The sequence below is a fragment of the Podarcis gaigeae genome (genome assembly GCF_964106915.1).
Source record: "Podarcis gaigeae genome assembly, chromosome: 8".
NCBI lineage: Eukaryota > Metazoa > Chordata > Lepidosauria > Squamata > Lacertidae > Podarcis > Podarcis gaigeae.
Window position 1 is genome coordinate 80,844,217 of NC_139684.1, and position 11,033 is coordinate 80,855,249.

At 49.7% G+C, this 11,033-nt stretch overlaps 1 protein-coding gene across 3 annotated transcripts in view; it reads right to left on the reverse strand.

Annotated features, from left to right (window-relative positions):
- Positions 1-11,033, reverse strand: part of LOC310851685 (uncharacterized protein) — a 36,342-nt gene that overhangs the window by 12,485 nt on the left and 12,824 nt on the right. The window contains exon 1 of one of the 3 annotated variants that reach the window (XM_083754318.1): positions 2,001-2,174. The exons of the other annotated variants lie outside the window; for them this stretch is intronic. The gene's annotated coding sequence lies outside the window, so the exon portion shown is untranslated. Of the gene's footprint in view, positions 1-2,000; positions 2,175-11,033 lie in introns of those variants that run through there. 3 annotated transcript variants of the gene reach the window in all.

Sequence of the window (11,033 nt, forward strand, 5' to 3'; positions counted from 1 at the left end):
AAACCGGCCCTTTTTAGATTGCCCACAAACCACTCTCTTATGGTGAGTGAGATGCTCTGAGAGAACTATTTCTCATATTCTATTTATCCCACACTGAAGAAGAAGAAGAAGAAGAAGAAGAAGAAGAAGAAGAAGAAGAAGAAGAAGAGTAGTAGTTTGGATTTGATATCCCGCTTTATCACTACCGGAAGGAGTCTCAAAGCGGCTAACATTCTCCTTTCCCTTCCTCCCCCACAACAAACACTCTGTGAGGTGAGTGGGGCTGAGAGACTTCAAAGAAGTGTGACTAGCCCAAGGTCACCCAGCAGCTGCACGTGGAGGAGCGGGGACGTGAACCAGGTTCACCAGATTACGAGTCCACCGCTCTTAACCACTACACCACATCAGCTCCTCTTTGAACTGTCCATTCCAGCAGCTGATAATAAGAATGGCCCTAATTCTTCATGCATTATTATCAGATTGCTATCCCTCTCTAAGGGCAGGAAAAGCAGCAGATCTCCACATTTCCTCTTTCGTTTATTAACTTTGGGGTTGGGGGGAGTCATGAAAATCATCAGCATTTGTGTGCAAAGTTCTCCCAATATGCAGGTGCTCATGTGCAGTTTCCCCTAACAGAAACATTTTTGCAAAACAGTGTTCCCTTATATAATGTGTTCTCATTTGCTGTTTTTGCTGATATATAAATACATGTTTGTGCAGGTGTTATCCTAGCAAATGCACTTTTGTACACATTATAAGGTTGAAGAAATGCATTGCAAAATTCAGGGAACTGCAAATTTCATAGGATGGCTGAGTCTGGGTTCTCGTATAGTTTCAGAATGTGCAAATGAAGGAGGCCTGGATTTCTCCCCCAATCCCTACAGGTAACTGACACCTGGTGCTTTCAGATAGATGATCTGCCCCTGCAATGAGCCCTGCAGAATACAATGGGATTTACTTCTGAGTAAAAAATGCTGAGAATTGTGCTGTTTCCTTGCTGCGTTTGGACCCGGGAACCCATAACAGTCCAAGTGAAATACTGACAGGCGTAGCTCTGGCTAAGGAGGACAGGGAGAAAAAACTAAGGAAGTTATGGGACAAGGAGCTTAGAGACCAGGGGTGCCAACTTTGTGACTTTAAGCTTCTCCTACCTGGGCAGTTATCTTTCCACAAGGGCCGACACTGATGCCGAAATCCAGCATCACCTGAGCTCTGTGAGTGCAGCTTTCTTCCGATTGAAGTGCAGTGTGTTTGAGCTTGTCTACAAAGCTATTGTGCTACCAACCTTACTGTATGCTTGTGAAACATGGACCACTTATAAACACCATCTCCAACTCCTCGAAAGATTCCATCAACGGTGTCTCCGAAAATTTTTACACATCACTTGGGAAGACAGGCAAACTAATACCAGTGTACTGGAAGAAGCAAAGATCACCAGTGTTGAAGCAATGATTCTTCAACATCAACTTCATTGAACTGGTCATGTTGTGTGGATGCCTGATGATCGTCTTCCAAAGCAACTACTCTATTCCGGACTTAAAAATGGAAAGCATAATGCTGGTGGTCAACAAAAGAGGTTTAAAGACTGTCTCAAGGCAAATCTTTAAAAATGTAGTATAAACACTGACAACTGGGAAACACTGGCCTGCGAGCGCTCCAATTGGAGAACAGTCTTTACGAAAGGTGTCAAGGGCTTTGAAGACACTCGAACTCAGGATGCAAGGGAGAAACGTGCTAAGAGGAAGGCACGCTTGGCAAATCCACACCGTGATCAACTTCCTCACAGAAACCTATGTCCCCACTGTGGAAGGACGTGTGGATCCAGAACTGGCCTCCACAGTCACTTACAGACTCATTGTTAAAACCGTGTTTATGGAAGACAATCTTACTTGGCTACGAGGGATCGCCAAAGACAACTTTGGGGCAAGCCCATACTCCTGTGCCAACGACCGCACCTTCCTTTGCGAATGCTAGCAGGTAGTAATGCTTACACGCACAAGATAAGAAGCATCACGCCCTGCCTTTTTTGCTGCTCAAGCTGAGGTTAACAAACTTGACCTTCCTCCCTGCATTTTTCTTCTGTCCAGCTGGCACCACAACTGAGGACCAAAGAAGGGCAACAGAGCAGATGGTGCCTCAAAACGGGAACATAAGAAAATATGTGGAAGAGGAGGCTGAACAAAGAGGCCACAGAGACCGAGAACTGAGACTGTCTTGAAGCAGCTGGCCAAGTGTTTGACGGCTGGCTTCTTCTCGTTGTATTGTGTTTGCAATGTAATAAACTTACGTCATTCTGGATTATACAACTTGTTTGTTTGCATTGGATTAAGATACATCCTCCTCTGAATGAGATGTCTTCTTCTTCTTTGGCTAGTAAGATTGTCTTCCATAAGATTGTCTTCTCATTGTTTTAACAATGAGTCCGTGAGTGACTGTGGAGGCTAATTCTGGATCCACACGTCCTTCCACAGTGGGGACATTGGTTTCCAGGTGGGAGTTGATCACAGTGTGGATTTCCCAAGCATGCCTTCCTCTTAGCACATTTCTCCCTTGTGTCCTGAGTTCGAGTGTCTTCAAAGCCCATGACACCTTTGGTCAACGCTGTTCTCCAATTGAAGCGCTCACAGGCCAGTGTTTCCCAGTTGTCAGTGCTTATACTACATTTTTAAATATTTGCCTTGAGACAGTCTTTAAACTTCTTTTGTTGACCACCAGCATTACGCTTTCCATTTTTAAGTTTAGAATACAGTAGTTGCTTTGGAAGACGATCATCAGGCATCCACACAACATGACCAGTCCAATGAAGTTGATGTTGAAGAGGGGTATGGAACGCATGCCGAACACTTAAGGTTGCAGAAAGACAATAGATATCCCCACCCCCACCCTGGCCTAGAACATGCCTGAAAATTCTTTAAAAGTCAAGTGGCTGTTGGGTCACAAACACATATCCCACCTCTGCCTCCGGTAAACAGGTTAGATAGGATTTTGAGCTACATGCAGGTTCTGCTGCCTGAACACAACGCATTGTCAGGGAATCGTTTTTTTAGGTGAGTGTTTGCATAACAAGTCAATGATTGACATTGATTCCTATGGGGAAACTTCTAATGTGTTCGCAACCACAGAATTTTGAACAAGAAATGATGGGGGAGGGGGGACAATAGGAAAACCCTCTGAAACCTTGCAAAAGCCAAACAAGGAAGGGAAAATATACTCTGTTCTTTGTCTGATCACTCCACCCTCCCTCCCAGCAGTAGTGCTTGGGCAACTGGATAGCTCAATTTGTTACAGCATGGTGCTGATAACACCAAGGTTGCAGGTTCGATCCCAGGGTGAGACAGCTACGGGGGGTTCGACTAGATGATCCTCAGGATCCCTTGCAGTTCTACGATTCTATGCTTCTATATTTCCAGATTAAGGCTGCTTATTTGTTTACAGTAACACATGCAGGTCTGGCTGTTTGGATATCTGAATTTGCACTGTGCATAGCAAAGTATAGGTACGAATGCCTCATATTTCAACAAGCGAATTTTCGTTTAATGAGCAGTTGGACAGCGGGACCTGCATGTACTACAAAACCCAGCAGCACCTGTTTTTCTGGAGGCAATAGGGAGAGAAATAAAATATGTCTGTACACCATAGGAAGTGCTGCCTCTCCCAAATCATTTCCTGCTCTGTTAAAAACCATTAGCAGGGCCATTGTAAAGGTGAGCACCTAATAATGATATAAACTATTCAATTGTTCAAAGCAGAGATGGGGAGCCTGTGGCCCTCTGGATATTACTGGACTACAAAGCCACTTCCAAGATAAGGAGGTGGGGTTGCGGGCTTCACGCCCCTTCCCCACACTCACGGGGCTGGCTCCAGCCCACGCAATAACAGAGGGAATCCTCGGCTGCGTCATACCCCGGGCCAGCCAATCAGCTGGCTCCGGGGACGTGGCCTCCGCTATTTAAATCTGCTGCAGCCAAGGATCCCCCTCTTTCCCTCGCTGCAGCTGACCCGGTTTTCCCTCCCTTCCCAACCTTAGGTAGGTTCTTTGACGTTGCTATGAACCTTCGGTTGGTCGCTGTCAAGGGGCCTGGTAGGAATTTTTCCAAATGGCAGATTGGCACCAGCCATTTGGTTTTCGTCTACCTCGTAGCAAACCATCACAACTCCTCGGTATTGGCGGTTAGGCATTGGTGGGGGTACTGGTTTATTGTTATGCAGATGAAGGGGGGGAAGGAGCGCCATCACCTTCCCCCAAACAAAGGGTAGTCCGGTAAAGGATTCCGGGGGCGTGGCCTTGTCCTAAGCCTAAGGAGGTGTGGGCCTAGGGCACCACCCCACAAAGTGACGCTGGGGGGAGGTCCTAGTTGACGTGCCTCAGCAGGACTCCTCCCACTGGTGGTTAACCCTTACCGGCCTTGAAGCCGGTTAGTTGTTAGGACCAATGCCTAAGCCAATACCACTCAATTCTTGTAATCAATAAAGTTGTGGCTTAATTTGACCCATTAACCTGAATTCTTGTGTCCTGTGTCTTTATTTCATTGGGGGGAGGTGGGAACTCGCCACGCAATTCCCATCATGCTGGCTGTGGCTGGTGGGAACTGGAGTCCAAACAGCAGACCAGTGGCCACAGGTTTCAACCACCTGCTTGAAGAACGGCAAGGATACCACAACAAGCTGCGCACGCCAGCATGGACGCTAGTTGGCAGCGTTCACTTCTCCTGTCTCTTCATCGGAGTGTGTCTGTTTTTGTGACTTTCGCCAGTTCGGTTGCTGCATTGCTCCACTCTGAACGGCTGCTATCAGGCGGTGGTGACAGCAGGGAAACGGACTTCGTAACTTTCTTTCCTAATTCTTGCCAGGAAGCTAGCAAGAGCCACGCGTTGCATCATGGAACCTATGCTGCTGTTTTGCAACGGGCAGGCAAGCGACAGGAAACATAGGTTGCACTTCTTAGTGGCATAGGGTGGTGGGAAACAGGTAAGGAGGGGGTGGTCCTCGTACACCTATAGAGAGCCAGGGAAGGGCCATAGTTCAGTGGCAGAGCCCCTTCTTTGCATGCAGAAGGTCCCAATTTCAATACCTGGCCTCTCCAGGTAAGGCTGAGAGCTTTCCCAGCCTGAAAAACCACTCCCAAGCAGATGCTAAGCCAGATGTTCAGCCTCACATGCACCCTTTCAATCATTTAAATCTGCAGAACCAGCACAATGATGAAAAACAAAAATGAACAACCAAAGAAGAAGATAGCAGAGTTTGGTTTCAGAGTTGTGAGGGCAGGTTCTTCATTTGTTTGTTTGTTTGTTTGTTTGTTTGTTTGTTTGTTTGTTTGTTTCCATTGGCGGTGCGAGAGGTTGGAGACCCCAGAGCTTGGTTGGTTGTATTTAGTTGACTGCACTGGGTTTTGCTTAAGAGTGTCAAAACTGGTGTTATGTACTGAGTTGAATAGGATCCAAAATGCAGCAGTCTGATTGGTCCTAGAACAATAGGATCCAAAATGCAGCAGTCTGATTGGTCCTAGAACAATGCAGCAGTATGATTGGTCCGTAGGAGCCACCCAATCCAGCTCCAGATGGAAGTGAACCCACAACCTGATTGGCCTACAGGAGAATCCTGGCATTAGCCAATCACGTGCAGCCCATTGTGTAAATAATGTATATAAAATTTGGGGGAACTTTCATTCCTGTTCACCACTATGAGCAGCATAAGGTAAAGGTACCCCTGCCCGTAGGGGCCAGTCGTGTTGTGCGCTCATCTCACTTAAGAGGCCGGGAGCCAGCGCTGTCCGCAGACACTTCCGGGTCACGTGGCCAGCGTGACGAAGCTGCTCTGGCGAGCCAGCACCAGCGCAGCACACGGAAATGCAGTTTACCTTCCCGCTATAAAGCGGTACCTATTTATCTACTTGCACTTAGGGGTGCTTTCGAACTGTTAGGTGGGCAGGAGCTGGGACCGAAAGATGGGAGCTCACCCCTCCACGGGGATTCGAATCGCCGACTATACGATCGGCAAATCCTAGGCACTGAGGTTTTACCCACAGCGCCACCCGCGTCCCCTTATGAGCTGAATAAAGAGCATGAAATCCACTCTTGACTCCGAGTATTTTTCAACTGGACTCTGGAGGGACCTGTCAGGAGTGAACATGGACCACTGGTACCAAACTGTATGGGAAACAGCCCTACAAGAAAAGCTAACCAAAAATAAAAATAAAAATTGAAATGAACACAGGAACAAACAAAAGAGGACACCTTCACTCCAGTGTGGCTCCCCTTTGTTTCATATACAGCCCAACAAGACAACAACATGAACCTCACAACAGCCTACAAATCGATCTGGCCAATCTGGTATCCCTTTTGAGGATGCTTGGCTGCTGAAGGAGGAGGCCCCCATCTGTTTACCTTCCCTTTACCCCTTTTGCCAAAGCCCTGGACGATTTTGTATCGTGTTGAACTTCTTGCTTTTATACTCACTTTCCTACCACCACCACCACAGAGCCCAAGATGGCGCACGTGGTTCTCCTGCTCCTCAATGAATCCCTCCAAACAACCCCGTGAGGTAGGTTAGGCTGAGAGGCAAAGTGACTGGCCCGAGGTCACAGTTCATTGATGGCTGAGTGGGGATTCGAACCCTGGTCCGCCAGGTCCTAGTCCTACACTTAAGTTGGCCATCAAGGTACCTGCCCATTCCTGCTCCCTGTCTTCTTACCAGGCGCCCCTTCCACTAGCCGGACTCCAGCACGTCATCTAGTAGACTGAGGAACTTTGGGGACAAATGTGGCCCTTCGGGTCTTTATTCCTGGCCCCTGGGATGCTCCACGTGCAAGACCCCTCCTTACACCCTTTGAGAGCTTTGGCCTGAGTGGAATGCGTCCTTGAAATCCAATAATGCCTCTTGAATGTTTGGGTGCCGAAGAGAGGCGTGCATCGAATTAGGTAAAGGTAAAGGTACCCCTGCCCGTACGGGCCAGTCTTGACAGACTCTGGGGTTGGTGCGCCCATCTCACTCAAGAGGCCGGGGGCCAGCGCTGTCCGGAGACGCTTCCGGGTCACGTGGCCAGCATGACAAAGCTGCATCTGGCGAGCCAGCGCAGCACACGGAAACGCCGTTTACCTTCCCGCCAGTAAGCGGTCCCTATTTATCTACTTGCACCCGGGGGTGCTTTCGAACTGCTAGGTTGGCAGGCGCTGGGACCGAACAGCGGGAGCGCACCCCGCCGCGGGGATTCGAACCACCGACCTTTCGATCGGCAAGCCCTAGGCGCTGAGGCTTTTATCCACAGCGCCACCCGCGTCCCTAGGTGCATCGAATTAGCCTGCTGTTTTACGGCTTTGGGCATCCGTCTGCCTCGAGAGACAATGGAGTGTGCTTCCAGGGGGTGAAGTCTAAGTGCTGGAGAATCGCAGCGCCTGCTGTGGCTGTGGAGACTCATAACTGCTGCCTCCAGCATCGTTTTGGCTGCATTTGCAGCACTAGACTTAACTCCCTGGAGTGCGAACTTGGGCAGCATGTTGGGAGGTCCTGAGCTGCCCAGAGGACAAGACCCCCCCCCCTCAGCCTCACTGATGTGGTCCAAAGGAAGGCAGAGCAATACGTCTGGCACCAGCTGGGCAGCAGGAGTTGCCAGAAGTTGCATACAAGGCACCATCCAACCGTCTTAGGGACTCCACTCCACATTTGTGTAGCGTTCACTCCTGAGCCTTTTCTCCTGAAGCTGAGCCACAAGGCGGCCTAGTTTGCAAAGGTAATATTTACATGAATTGTTTGCCTCTGGCCCTGCCTGCCCTGGCGTGTGGCCCCCAGAACATTTCGAAGCAAATAATGTGGCCCTCGGGGCTGCAAATCTCCCCCTCGGAATGTAAGAACTGAATTTAAGAGTGGAAACATGAGACACTGAGAGACCTAAAATTGACAAGCCTTTCCATCCTTATGATTCCTAACTGTGCCTACTCAGAAGTAAGTCCTACTGAATTCAGTGGGCCTTACTCCTGGGTAAGTGGGGTTAGGATTGCAGCCAAGACTAAAGCATGGCAGTTGCCTGTTCTCCTTCCCTCCTTCCCTCCCTCCCTCCCTCCCTCCTTCCCTCCCTGTGCTGTTGCGTCACTATAGCAGACTGTAAGCGCTTTGAGAGCAGAGACCTGTCTGTGTTGCCTAGCTAACAATGGACACTGAGGACACTCTACTGATAAATAATCCCTTCTGTGCATGGGCAACAGCTGATCTCCCCCACCAGCCCCACAAGAACCCAGTGACCCGCTTTCCCCCACACCTCTGGAGTTGCACTACAGACCTGAACTGCCAGGACTCAGCCTTAGTCACCTTGAGATGGTGTAACTCAGAAATGGCAAAATAAACGAACCAAAGAAGGCAGGGATGTGTCGACCTTGTGTTACGGTACCCGTTTCCTTCCTTTTTTTCTGCAGGACAAAAGGAGAAACAGGCTGAGGGGAGGAAGCGAGTGTCGCAGGCAGAGGGACGTGGAACAGAGGGACCCAGACTTTGTCCAGAAAAGAGGCTCTGCCCGTCCGTCCGCCCGCCCTGATTCTTGGAAGTGTTTGAAGTTTCGCAGGCGAAAAAGGCGATGGGTCTCCCCAACAGCCAACAGGGAGCACGGAAGGTCATGTTTCTGGCAGGTAAGCTGAGGAAAGGGCAGCGGCCGCAGATTCAATCCCTGGCTCTCCAGATTGGGCTAGGATTGTCCCTTCCTTGAAACCCTGGAGAGCCGCTGCCGTTGATTGTAGGCAAAAGAGTCATAGAATCACAGAATTGTGGAGTTGGAAGGGACCCCGAGGGTCATCTAGTCCAACCCCCTGCAATGCAGGAATCTCAGCTAAAGTATCCCTGGCAGATGGCCACCAAACCTCTGTTTAAAAACCTCCAAGGAAGGAGAGTTCACCACCTCCCATGGGAGTCTGTTCCACTGCCGAACAGCCCTTGCCACCAGAAAGTTCTCCCTGATGTTTAGTTGGAATCTCCTTTCTTGTAACGTGAAGCCATGGGTTCGAGTCCTACCCTCCAGAGCCAGAGAAAGCAAGCTTGCTCCATCTACCAACGTGGCAGCAACCCTTGAGATATTTGAAGACGGTTCTCATATCTCCTCTCAACCCAGCTCCTTCGACCGTTCCTCATAAGGTTTTGGTTTCCAGACCCTTGATCTTCTCGGTTGCCCTCCTCTGCACATGTTCCAGCTTGCCGATATCCTTCTTAAATTGTGGCGCCCCGGTTAGGTGGATCGACAGCCTGGTTGCACAAGGCGCGGGGCCAGGAGGGGACATTTTGCCACTTGAGATGGGGCGGGCGAGAACCTGCTGCCCCCAAACCACAGCCTGCCTCCTCCTTGCAGCAGGCACACCTGCAGCTGAGAAGATGGCAGCAAAGCAGCCGCCGCAGCAGAACAGCTTGTTTTCACTGAGAATCCTGCATTGCAGGGGCTTGAAATAGAGACCCTCAGAATCCCTTCCAACTCTATGATTCTAGGGTGCGCCCATATGGAGGACGTGGTGGCAGGGGGAGGCAAGTGGTGGGATGCACTCGTGATGGGGGAGGTGGCAGGGGGTGCCCTCAGCAACAGGGCACAATTGGTGTTGGGGTCAGGGGCATGCCATGGCAGTGGGCAGTGTGCTCCTTGGACCCAAATCTGCCTCCTGAGCTGACCACCTTTCTCCTTCTCATGGGCAGGCTGGCCCAATATCTTCAGTTCAGAAGAGCAAACTTCCTCTTTTCCCCTTCAAGGTACCATTTTCTGCCACACCCTGAAGCACAGAAACACCCAGCTTCCTTTGTCCTTTATGGCAGACTCTTCAAGTGCCTCTCTTTTCCGGCGACGGCCCCAGATTTACCAAAGCTGTCCCAGTTTCTGATTTGATCCTGGAATCCCCCATTTTTCCTTTGTTGTTGTTTAGTCGTTTAGTTGTGTCCGACTCTTCGTGACTCCCTGGACCAGAGCACGCCAGGCACTCCTGTCTTCCACTGCCTCCCGCAGTTTGGTCAAACTCATGTTCGTAGCTTCGAGAGCACTGTCCAACCATCTCGTCCTCTGCCGTCCCCTTCTCCTTGTGCCCTCCATCTTCCCCAACATCAGGGTCTTTTCCAGGGAGTCTTCTCTTCTCATGAGGTGGCCAAAGTATTGGAGCCTCAGCTTCAGGATCTGTCCTTCCAGTGAGCCCTCAGGGCTGATTTCCTTCAGAATGGGGAGGCTTGATCTTCTTGCAGTCCATGGGACTCTCAAGAGTCTTAGGACGTCCCTATTTTCACCTGATAAATATTGGAGTGTACAGTAGGGCGTCTCTATTTCCATCAAAGAAATGTTGGAGGGTATGGAGTTATCCGACCCCCCCGAGCCAAGGAGATAAGTAACTATGCAACCTTTAGAAGACATCTGGAGGCAGCCCTGTATAGGGAAGTGTTTTTTTAATGTTTCATGTTTCATTTTTTTTTATCTATGTTGGAAGCCGCCCAGAGTGGCTGGGGCAACCTGGTCAGATGGGCTGGGGCAAGAATAATAAAACTGTTGTTGTTGTTGTTGTTGTTGTTGTTGTTGTTGTTGTTAAGGAATAAAGGTAAAAGTAAAGGGACCCCTGACCATTAGGTCCAGTCGTGACCGACTCTGAGGTTGCGGCACTCGTCTCGCTTTACAGGCCGAGGGAGCTGGCGTTTGTCCACAAACGGTTTTCCCAGGTCATGTTGCCAGCATAACTAAGCTGCTTCTGGCAAAACCAGAGCAGCGCACGGAAACGCCGTTTAGCTTCCCGCCGGAGCAGTACCTATTTATCTACTTGCACTTTGACGTGCTTTCAAACTGCTAGGTTGGCAGGAGTGTTAAGGAATAAGACGCCCCTATTTTCACCGGAGAAATGTTGGAGGGTATGTTATTGTGTGTGTTAGACCATTGCCCTGTAGAAGAAGTCTTAGTCCATTTTTCCTCCCCTTTCCTTAGGCTTCCTCCTAAGCTGCATGTTGCAGCTGGTGCCAGCACAATTTCAATCCCAGTTGTCTTTGACCCCTGAGCCAATTGAGCCTTTTCTGGGCAAGGATGTCAAGCTGTCTCTGAGGAACGCCCCCCGGCAGTTTAC